This window comes from Ambystoma mexicanum, chromosome 3p, assembly GCF_040938575.1.
Source record: "Ambystoma mexicanum isolate Mex_15411 chromosome 3p, UKY_AmexF1_1, whole genome shotgun sequence".
NCBI classification, from domain to species: Eukaryota; Metazoa; Chordata; class Amphibia; order Caudata; family Ambystomatidae; genus Ambystoma; species Ambystoma mexicanum.
In genome coordinates, this window is record NC_090925.1 from 1,248,166,784 (window position 1) to 1,248,178,939 (window position 12,156).

Here is a 12,156-nt window from a genome sequence, read left to right on the forward strand (position 1 = left end):
GAGGGAGTTGGAGGATGGAAGGAGAAGGTTGTTTTAGAGGAGGTGGAGCGTTATCATCTAAGAAAGAGTTATGGGTAGAAGGAGAGCTGAGCAAAAAGGTTTATCAGTGAGAGATTCCTGGAGTGCAGGAGGGCTGCCATCTGAATGCTGTTGGGAGGAGGAAGGTTACAATCTCAAGAGAGGGTCTCAGAGAGGAAAGTGGAGGGTGGGGCCCAGAATGATTGGCTGCAAAGTGGCTACAAGAGAGACTTCAAATCCTTGCGTACACAAAGCAGCCTGGTACTGGGCTACACTTACTTGCTGTCCTTTAGTATTACTTATGGACACAGATCCCTCTCGACCAATAGGATAAGGGAAGGTCAGCCAGTGTGCAGTCCTATCCATGTAGACACATGACCCCCCAGACTCTTCTAGTGTCTATCTTGATGCATAAAGTACCTAACTGTACAGCTCTGGTGCAGATTTGTGTCAAAGGTCACCTCAACAGGGAATTACCAAGCTATGATTGACTTTACCAATTAAACAAAAGAATCCATAGTAAAAAAAAAAAGAATATGGCAAGACGACCATAGATAACATTACAGTCAGGTTAGCGGTGAAGCAGACAAACTATGTCATTTGACTTGTGACATTTATGTCCCCAGTCAATCGCCTTCATTGCAGCAACCTTGCGGCTAGCGGCTAGTATCTAGAGTCCTGGCCTTGATGAGGAAGGTGCTCTGCTTTTGCCCCCTGTGCCCCATCCTCCATTGTGCAATATTTGGCCTGCTTTCCTGGCCTTTCTCTTCCCCAACCCTCTGCTCTGCTTTCCTGCACTTTTTAAAATTTATTTCAGTTTTGTGCCTTTTTCCACTTTTCTAGCGGTCTCTAGCGCACCTGTGCGACACTCCCCTCCTCCATCTTGTAATCTTTGGCCTGCTTTCCTGACCTTTCTCTTCCCCAAACCCCTGCTTTCCATTGCTCCTATCCCCACCCCTCTGCTTTACTGCACTTCTTTCTATGTTTTTTCCATTTCAGCCTTTTTTAAACCTTTCTAGCGGTCTCTGGCGCACCTGTTTGTCCTCTCCTCTCCTCTCCTCTCCTCCATCTTGTAATCTTTGGTCTGGTTTCTTGGCCCTTCTGTACCCCATTCTTTTGCTTTCCTGCACTTTTTTCTGTTTTGAGCCCTTTTTTCACATTTCTAGCAGTCTCTGACGCACCTGTGTGACCTCTCACCTCATCCATCTCGTTATTCTTGGAAATTTTTCACTTCCCCATCCCTCTGCTTGCCTGCACATTTTTCAATATTTGCTCCCCATTTTCAGCCTTTTTTTCAGCTTTCCAGCGGTCTCTGATGCACCTGTGCGACCTCTCCCTTCCTCCATTTTGTAATCTTTGACCTGATTTCCTTGTTCTTCTCTTCCCCATTCCTCTGCTTTCCTGCATTTTTTCAAATTTTTTCCATTTTCAGCTTTTTTGTCACATTTCTAGGTGTCTCTGCAGCATCTGTACAACCTCTCCCCTCCTCCATCTTGTAATCTTTGGTCTGGTTTCTTGGGCTTTATCTTCGCCATTCTTCTGCTTTCCTGCACTTTCTTCCATTTTTCTGCTTTTTTTTCTCCTTTCTATCCGTCTCTGTCGCACCTGTGCAACCTCCCCCTTCCTCCATCTTGTAATATTTGGCCTGATTTCCTTCCCCATCCCTCTGCTTTCTTGCAATTATTGACATTTTATGTCCCTGTTTTCACCCTTTTTTCACCTTTCTAGCAGTCTCTGCTGCACCTGTGCGTCCTCTCCATCTTGTAATCTTTGGCCTGCTTTCCTGGCCTTTCTCTTCCCCAACTCTCTGCTTTCCACCTCTCTTATCCTAATCCTTCTGCTTTCCTTCACATTTCTTTCAATTTCTTTTAGTTTTTAGCCTATTTTTCACCTTTCTAGTGGTCACTGCAGCACATGTGCGACCTCTACCCTCCTCCATCTTGTAATCTTTGGGCTGCTTTGCTGACCTTTCTCTTCCCCAAACCCCTGCTTTCCATTGCTCCTATCCCCACCCCTCTGCTTTACCGTACTTTTTTGTATGTTTTTTTCCATTTCAGCCTTTTTTAAACCTTTCTAGCGGTCTCTGACGCACCTGTTTGACCTCTCCACTCCTCTATCTTGTAATCTTTGGTCTGGTTTCTTGGCCTTTCTCTTCCCCATTCTTCTGCTTTTCTGCACTTTCTTCCATTTCTGTCAATTTTCTGCTTTTTTTCCCCTTTCTATCGGTCTCTGCTACACCTGTGCAACCTCTCCCTTCCCCCATCTTGTAATATTTGGCCTGCTTTCCTGGCCTTTCTCTTCCCATCCCTCTGCTTTCCTGCAATTTGTGACATTTTTGGTCCATGTTTTCAGCCTTTTTTCACCTTTCTAGCAGTCTCTGCTGCACTTGTGCGTCCTCTCCATCTTGTAATCTTTGGCCTGCTTTCTTGGCATTTCTCTTCCCCAACTCTCTGCTTTCCACCTTTCTTATCCCAATCCTTCTGCTTTCCTGCACATTTCTTTCCATTTCTTTTAGTTTTTAGCCTATTTTTCACCTTTCCAGCGGTCTCTGCAGCATCTGTGCAACCTCTACCCTCCTCCATCTTGTAATCTTTGGTCTGGTTTCTTGGCCTTTCTCTTCCCCATTCTTCTGCTTTCCTGCACTTTCTTCCATTTTTGTCAATTTTCTGCTTTTTTTCTCCTTTCTATCGGTCTCTGCTGCACCTGTGCACCCTCTCCCTTCCTCCATCTTGTAATCATTGTCCTGCTTTCCTGGCATTTCTCTTCCCCAACTCTCTGCTTTCCACCTTTCTTATCCCAATTCTTCTGCTTTCCTGCACATTTCTTTCCATTTCTTTTAGTTTTTAGCCTATTTTTCACCTTTCCAGCGGTCTCTGCTGCACCTGTGCACGCTCTCCCTTCCTCCATCTTGTAATATTTGGCCTGCTTTCCTGGCCTTTCTCTTCCCCATCCCTCTGCTTTCCTGCAATTTTTGACATTTTGTGTCCCTGTTTTCACCTTTTTTTCACCTTTCTAGCAGTCTCTGCTGCACCTGTGCATCGCCTCCATCTTGTAATCTTTGGCCTGCTTTCCTGGCCTTTCTCTTCCCCAACTCTCTGCTTTCCACCTCTCTTATCCCAATCCTTCTGCTTTCCTGCACATTTCTTTCCATTTCTTTTAGTTTTTAGCATATTTTTCACCTTTCTAGCGGTTTCTGCTGCACCTGTGCAACCTCTCCACTCCTCCATCTTATAATATTTGGCCAGCTTTACTGGCCTTCTCTTCCCCATCCCTCTGCTTTCTTGCACTTGTTTCCATTTTTTTCCATGTTCATCTTTTTTGTCACATTTCTAGCGGTCTCTGCCGCACCTGTACGACCTCTCCTATGCCTCTCGCTCCCCTGCCCTGTGGCTGTGATTGGCTGTTCGTCTCCAAGAGGTAGGATCTTAACAACAGCCCCTAGAGCAGCCTCTGCCCAGGCAGCCCTCGGCAAAAGGCCCAAAGGCAAAGAGCTGCTCCCAAAGAAGCAGCTCCAGTCCGTGTTTGCCTTTGTTTGCATGGGAAGCAAGCAAGCCATTAACCAGCATAAAATGATAAGGTAAGTGTGAATTGGGTGGGGAGTATAGCAATTACTGTACTCCGCCCTACCACTCTTCTTACCTACACAACAGCACACCAAGGTTAGCCAGCTAGTAGGTAATTATCCAATCACTGCTGTGTGCCAATTTTTAGATGGTTTTCAGTTTACTGTTGTGTCTCAAATTTAGGTGTTTTCCCCTCCTCCCAGCTATCACAAATCTAGGTGTTTTTGCATTTACTGTTGTGTCCCCAATTTAGGCTTTTCTCCCACTTCCCAGGTATCTCAAATCTAGTTGTTTTTGCAGCCCAGGTATCTCAAATCTAGGGGTTTTTGCACTTACTGTGGTGTCTCCAATTTAGGCATTTTTCCCTCCTCCCTGGTTTTTCAAAATCAGGTGTTTTTGCACGTACTGTTCTGTCCTAAATTAAGGCTTCACTCCCACTTCCCTGCTATCTAACATCTAGGTGTTTTTGCATTTACTGTTGTGTCCCCAATTTAGGCATTTTCTCCCATTGCTGTTTTTGCCTACAGCAGGTTCTTCCCCTTAGCACCATGTCCCAATTCTAGGTATTTTCCCTACCACCGCTGTGTCTCGAACCTAGGGGTTTGCCCACTACTTCTTTGTTCCAATCCTAGGTGCTGTCCCAAGACTGCTGTATTCAAACAAAATGGTCTCTACCACTGCAACAGATAGTTAGCCACATAGCCCAAACCTCCCTGCCCAAAGCCAACCGAGTGCCCCCCAATTAATAGACATTGAATGGAACTACACCCCATAGCCACACCCAAAAGGCCCACCTAGCCCACTCAGAGGTTTGGAACAGTGTTTTCGTCATATCCAACGTAAAACACAATCACCCAAAGTTAGCCAGAACAGCACATTGCAGGTCACCAATTGGAAAGCCTCCAAACAGGACAGAGCCAAGCCGAGCCCTACAACAACAACCAGAGGGCCACACACCCGAACCATGCTAATCTCCCAAAAGGACACCAAAAACACAAGGACCACAAAGGAAAACCGATAAACGACCGAACCAGGTGGGTTCATGGCCGCTGGTTCCAAAATCACAACCTCACAAACTACAAGCAACAATTAACAACAAATTAAATCACAAACAGTGAAGAATCAATTCCGGGGACCAGGTAACATATCGATCCAAAGAGGACTCCTAGTCCAAGGAATTTAACCCAGAACTCAAAAACATCATGCCTCACCACAAGAAAAACAAAGAGGCTGGAATGGAAAACAAAAATAAGAAGGAAACTTTAGCCACACAGGAAAGTACCAATCAGAAAGCTTTCACAACTCCCAAATACTCAGTGAACAAAATTCTAAATAGTCCGAGGACAGATACAAAGAACAGAGCAAAGACAGACTAAATTGCTTGTTACCTCTCCACACATGACTGCTTTGAAGGTGAAGACGCAATACCAGCAACAAACACACAGGCAAGAAGCAAACCAAATACAGACCCCATCAGGACTCTGTATGCAGCACAACAAATATTGAACAAGCTCAACCCGCCAGAACACTATGAACAATACTCAACAAAAATCAGGGACAAAGTTGAATCCATTGCTTCAACACACCCCACATCACCAAAGACTGGAGCAAAGGACAGGCACCATCACAATTCACCAACTGGAATGAACCAAACCAAACAACCCTGCAATCAATATAATCAGATTACTCAACAGGTAATTGACCACCAAAGAACTCCTCCCAACAGGCACAACCAGGAGAGAACCACCAGCAACGAAAACCCAACTGACAACACACCGAGCCGAATTGACAAAAGAACAAGCAACAACCCACAAGGGAAATTAAACAAACTACACTGCAGCCTGCTCAACTTCAGGTTCATGGCAAAACATTCAACAGACATCTATGACCTACTAAGCGACAAAGGCACAGATGTGCTCTTTCTTACAGAAATCTGGTTCTCCAACAACTACAAAGCCATCGTGAATTAAGGCATACCGGACAATTTCAAATCAATACACACCAACAGGGAAAAACAAAGAAGAGGCAAAATCGCAATGATACACAAAGAGCACATCCGAGCCACACCACTCACCTCAACCGACGTCGAAGACTGTGAATCCCTCCTCATCAAGATCAAACTCAATGACCAAACCAACATACTGTTCTTCCTGATCTATCGATCACCGTCCTACAATCTGAACTTTGCGATTAAGCTAGCAGACTCCATCGCCATTTTATCAACCTACCACGACAACCTTGTCATACTGGGAAACTTCAACATTTGGTTCAAAAGAGAAAACTAAACCTCAGCGAACTCACTCTGCACACTCCTGGGAACACTGCACTTCGAGCAAATAGTAAATGGATCCACCCACAACGCCTGACACACCCTGGACGCAATCTTCTGCAGAAAAGGACTATGCGCCTCCGCGCCACCTACACCAATGGTATGGAGTGACCGTTACCTGATACCATTCTACATCAAACTCCAAACCCTCCTAATGGCTGTAAAGGAAATACTCCTTGCCAGCAAGATAAGAAACTGGAAGAACCTAGACTTGAAGTCCTTAACAAACTTACTAGACTCGACCCTACCAAGCACCACAGTGACAACCAAAACAACCCCAGACACAGCGGAAAACAAACTCAACATTTGTATTACCGAGACCCTAGATAACCTGGCACCAGCAAAACCTTTCAAAGCCACACCAAAAAACCTGCCTGCAAAATGATTCACAGAAGAGCTGAAAGAACAAACAAAAGAAAAACCACAAAATGAAAAAAATGGGGAGAGAACAGTACATCCGACAGGACAAAATAAAATACCAAAGACAGCTGAGACTATTTTTTTTTTTATTTTTTATTTATATGGTTAATAAAATCACCTTTCAAATATCAAGAGATATCACAATATCAAAACAGTACAATTCATAAAAGCAAATTTGCAGTTTGTTCATTCACCACAGTTAAAAATTCAAAATTAGTTTAACTCAATTACGCTAATTATGAGTATACACTAAATATTTCATCCAAAAATCGTACAATTGCTATTTTGGTCCTTAAGGCAGTTGGCGAAAAGATACAATGCCACAAGTTCTTATTAATATGTGCATTTTGGTATTCAAAAAAATTTCCAAAGCATTTTGCCGAATAGTGGTTACATTTGTACAAAACACTAAACAATGTTCCAACGTTTCTTTTTTTTCAACATTCTTACAAAAGCGACATACATTTTCTGATTGCCTAATTTGATTTCTGCGAGCCTGAACATCTAATGTCAGGCAAAGGTTCAACCGAAAACGGAGAAACTTCTGACGAGTCTTTGAACAAGGAAATTTGGCCAAATAATCAGACATTGTTCTACATTGCTTGTACCCAAATAGCGCTCGATCAAAATCCTTAAAATTGAGACATTTATTTTGGGTCGGAATCCAATCATGTTGCTGGACTTTCATTTTGGCACGAGCTTCATTGTTTAACAGTAACTCTAAATCAACTAAGGCATCAGACATTGCATTCATAGTAAAATACACCATTATTTTGAAAAAGCCTGATTTTGCTCTAAAAGATGACAGGCCACCTTTCCCAAAATGTCTGATCGCTCTAAAGACAATAGACATTTACGGAAAAAGGCACAATATTTCCAAATTACAAACGAGAACATTGAGAGTGAACCCAATTCAAATCGAATCAATGGTAAAGGTGTGCAAGCGGGCAAATGTAGTACTTGTTTCCAAAACAAGGATTCAATTCTATCCCACCACTCCACAGGTCTAGGACTGCGAGCCTCAGACCCATAGGTCAAGATTGGCATCACCTTCTGAAGACTATACAAATCAACAGTAATGAAAGCACACAAAAATATTATGCCACAAGAATTGAATCAGCAAGCAATCCACAGAAAAATCTCTTCAGAATCATCAAAGAGATTAAAAAACCTCATCCTGCCAGAAAGCCATCATCCCAACGCAAGCACTATGTGACTGCATCACCAACCACCTAAGAGCAAAAACAGACCATCGACACACCCCATGCTAATACCTCCTAACCACAGACAATGGGTGAAACACCGGGTGAAACCTCTGGGTGAAACACTGACAACAGCAAGATTCACCTGCCTAGAACCAATCACAGAACAAATCTTCCCCACACTGATCAAGGGCACAAACCTTGCAGGATCTCCAAGGGACCGCTGCCCCCCAGACAGCTTCAAAGAAATCCTCAACCACCCAAACCTAGCGACACACTTCCGGAACCCAATGAACCTGTCACTCAAAACAGGAATTGTACCAACCACATTCAAATGAGCATATATCAAAGCACTGGTAAAAAAGGAATCAGAAAGGGCAGAAGACCTAAGCAACTACAGACCGAGGTAGCTGGTCAATCCATCGAATTGCATAGCATCAAACACCATTCCATCGAATTATAAGCAGCAAAATGCTATCCCATCTAATGACCATTTCGTTGCATATAATTCGATGGTAGTATCGAAATGCCATTAAATTGGGTCAGTTTAGGGTTAGGGTTTGGATTAGGGTTAGGGGTTAGGGTTGGGGCTAGGGTTAGATTAAGGGTTAGATTAGGGTTAGGCTAAGGGTTTGGGTTAGGGTTAGAGGTTAGGGTTGGGGCTAGGGTTAGATTAAGGGTTAGATTAGGTTTATGGTTAGGGTTTGGGTTAGAGTTGGAGCTAGAGTTAGATTAAGGGTTAGCGTTAGGGGTTAGGGTTGGGGCTAGGGTTAGATTAAGGGTTAGATTAGGATTAGGGTTGGGGCTAGGGTTAGATTAAGGGCTCGATTAGGGTTGGGGTTGGGGTTAGGGTTAGGGTTACGGTTGGGGCTAGGGTTAGATTAAGGGTTAGATTAGGGTTAGGGGTAGGGTTTGGGTTAGGGGTTAGGGTTGGGGCTAGGGTTAGATTAAGGTTTACACCTCCTTTGCCTTTTGTGGTACGTGGGCCAAGGGAAGGCTATGCCCTTCAGAGGGGTGTGAAGGTGACCCTCCACAATATACACAAAAACTTTAAAACGTTACAAGGAGCTGGCCTGTGCCGAAATTTCAGCACTGGACAGCTCCATGTAACGTTTTAAAGTTCCAAAAAAAAAGCATTGAAATGCTATTTTTTACATGTAAAAGTGCATTTCCATTGAAACCAGTCCATTTATATTTTCGATGGACTGGTTTCGATGGAAATGTACTTTTCGATGCTTTGGTATTCAATTGTCTTTCCATCGATGGAAATGCATGTCGATGCATTTTGTGTGATAGAAAGACCATGATCCACAGACTGATAACCAAATTGCCCTAACCAGTGAAGATCCTGCAGAACCATTTATACAAGATCCTACTCAAAAACATTGAAACAAATGCAATACTCGACAGTCACAAGTCGGCTTCAGACCAATGAGAGGAACAGACTCAGCACTCCTATCGATATGGGAAGACCTGTAAATAAATGCAGACAATAGCGCCTAATCAGCTCTCATACTATTGGATATATCTGCGATTTCGATGCAATAAGCCATTCAACGCTAATAAAAAGACTGAAGGAATGTGGCATACAGGAATCCGTACTGAGGTGGCTTACCGCATTCCTCACAAATCGAACCAAAATAATCTACTTACCGCTGCTGTTCACCACAAACATCAAAAACATCTCCTGCAGAGATCCACAGTGATCCATCCTCTCTCCCATGCTTTTCAACATCTACATGTGCCCCCTGATGAAAATCATTCAAACCCACGGACTAACCGCCTACAACTACGCAGACACACAACTGATTGTGAAGACCACCATGAACCAGGAAAAAAATAACTGCCTCAACAACTGGCTCACAGACATCTACAAATGGATGACAACGTACAAACTCAAACTGAACCCGGAAAAAACAGAAATAATGTTCTATCCTAGAGAAAACTACGCGACCAACCCCCAACCTAGGTCCCAAGAAGGGACCTAAGATCAAGCAATGACCTACAAATAGAGACAACACAGTACAGAAAAAGGAAATCTGGAGGAACAGCATTCTCCCACCTAATTGCTAACGTTTGGTACACCATGCCCAAAGAAATTAGAACCACAGAAGACCACATCACCTTCAAGAAACAACTCAAAAGCTGGTTATTCAACATAAAATGACAAGTGCAAAGGGACATCGACAGCAAAAACATTGCATACCAAAAGAAACACACTAAGGGACGCAGTCACAGATAACAGTGGCAAAATTAAAGAGGACCAGAACACTTTACCAGCCGCCCCTCGCCCCAACCATCCCCAACAACTAGAGTGATCAACATAGAGAAGGCTGGCCAACCAACAGATAGATTTAGGGATAACACCCACGTGCAATTTATGCACCAAGCAAAACTCAGACAGGTAAAGCATTAAAGCCTAAGTATCACGCAACTTGCCCACCCACCAAACTTGGGCCACCCGGCGAACACCACTTCCTCCATTTCTTTATTATAACACTAGCTGTGAACCTATTGAGCAGCCGACCACACAACTGGTCCATGCCCAACTGCCACGACTAACCTGGACGAGGAACTAGGATCACACAAGCTACAACAAACCCTCTGCCTTCAAACCCACAAGGGAAGTCAGCTTCAAGGCCCACAAAGGAGGCATGATTAGCCGACGAACCACAGCCAAGAATGTTGGTACATACCATTGAGTAGCAACCAAAGACTCACACCAGAGGCATCGTCAAACCGACTGACTTACTAATCCATTTTCCCCCTCCTTGCTCCGCCAACATAACCAACGCCACTACACATGACAAGGGGCTAGCCACACTACACATAAACACACAGAGAATTAATCTAATGCTCACACCCTAACAACTCTGCACACAGTCCATAAATCCGTCAACACTACAGAACTGCACACTAACACAATATATTCAAAACCTAATAGCCATCCACGACTCTGGACCCTTATGGATACAAATAACCAGTGTGTATGACCACAAACCCAACCCTAACATCACATGACACACACACCCAACACAAACACTAGCACACATCTGGGGCACTGAGTCCTACCCATACATTTACAACACACTGGGCCTCCCGAACCAACTCCCACATGCAAGCCAACAGTCACAGACACTAGTTCCTGCTGGTTCTGAACCTATACTATCCCTACTAACACACCCAGCCCTCTTTCTATTGCAGAGCCATGTGAGCCTCTGGAGACTGCGGTGTGCAGTATATCGCAACATGACATAACATAACGACATGGTATTTTAGGGTGGTATCACTGTGGAAGGCAGAGCTAGGCCTTGCCATCTGGAACAATGGCACCACAGCAATGTTTTCTGAGGTCACAGTATTGGCTAAGGATAGCATGGTGATTGATTATTGGGGGTGGGCTTTAGTTGAGGTTGTGTTTGTTTATCTCATCACTGCGCATGGTACTGAATCATGTGGGACGGCAACAATTGTGCTGAAGTTGGTTTCATTGTTTCCCCGAAAACAGTTTTCTTGCAGGTGCTTGAAATGGTTGAAAAACATACACACTTTGGATATTTGTGGTTGGCGATCACAGGGCCTACTATGCACATCTGACTGCGAAGGTGGTGGTGGGGATTGGTAGGTGTGGTGGTGACATTCTTGGTCTGGCTAACAACACTGACATTTTTCACTTCAGGATTATACATTTTATGTTTGAAGGACACGGGACAGTGTGCACAGGTGGAGGAGTAGCCGTGTCTTCCCTCCCATCCATTTAACTGTGGCACTGTTGTTTCTAGAAACGTGGGCACCTGCTTCCTTTACTCAGATAGATCATAATATTTAACAAGCTCATCATCATCTTTATTCTCAGACTCACTGGATGTGGCTAGCAGAGACCAGAACATTCCAATATCCTGCCCCTCTGCACTGTGTGCTGTTACTCCTAGCTCAGCAAGCTCCACTACACTGTGAGCTGTGCCTCTTGGCATATCATGCACATTTACACTGTGTGCTGTACCTCCTGACTCATCATGCACCTCTACTCTGTGGGCTGTGTCACTTGGCTTATTATGCTGCTCTACACTGTTACAAATATTTGTTCTGGCCACAAGAAGATGACACACTCAGATACAGACACTAAACAAACTTGCAAAAAGATGTCTATGATTTTCTTTGCAAAAAGAATATTAAGAATATCTATTTGCATATTTGCAAGAACCTGGAATTTGAAATGTCCACAAAAAGATGGTGCACTGAGTTACAGCCACTGAAAGTAATCTCCTGCACTCAAAGCATGATAATACTGTTCTATGCATACAACAAGTATATGCTCTGGCCAAAAAGAGACACTCCATTCAGTTACAGACTCCAACTGTAATCTTTTGCCTAAAAAGAATTCTAAGTCTTTTTATTAGAACTTTACGAGTATTTGGTCTAGCCACAAAATGATGGTTCACTGCGATTATATGCAATCTCCTGCCTTCCACTGATCCCCAACATGTTAGCCATGCTCTTCTCATTAATTTGACAAGCAATGTCACATAGCTTTCGGTTAGGCAAATTTCAATTTTCTACCCATAGCTCAACAGAATCCCATTTTAATGTTCTACCCCTCCCACAACCAAATCCTATCTGTTTT

At 43.7% G+C, this 12,156-nt stretch overlaps 1 protein-coding gene across 1 annotated transcript in view; it reads left to right on the forward strand.

Moving 5' to 3' along the window:
* Nucleotides 1–12,156, forward strand: part of LOC138581410 (nicotinamide N-methyltransferase-like) — a 114,687-nt gene that overhangs the window by 4,938 nt on the left and 97,593 nt on the right. The window lies entirely within an intron of this gene.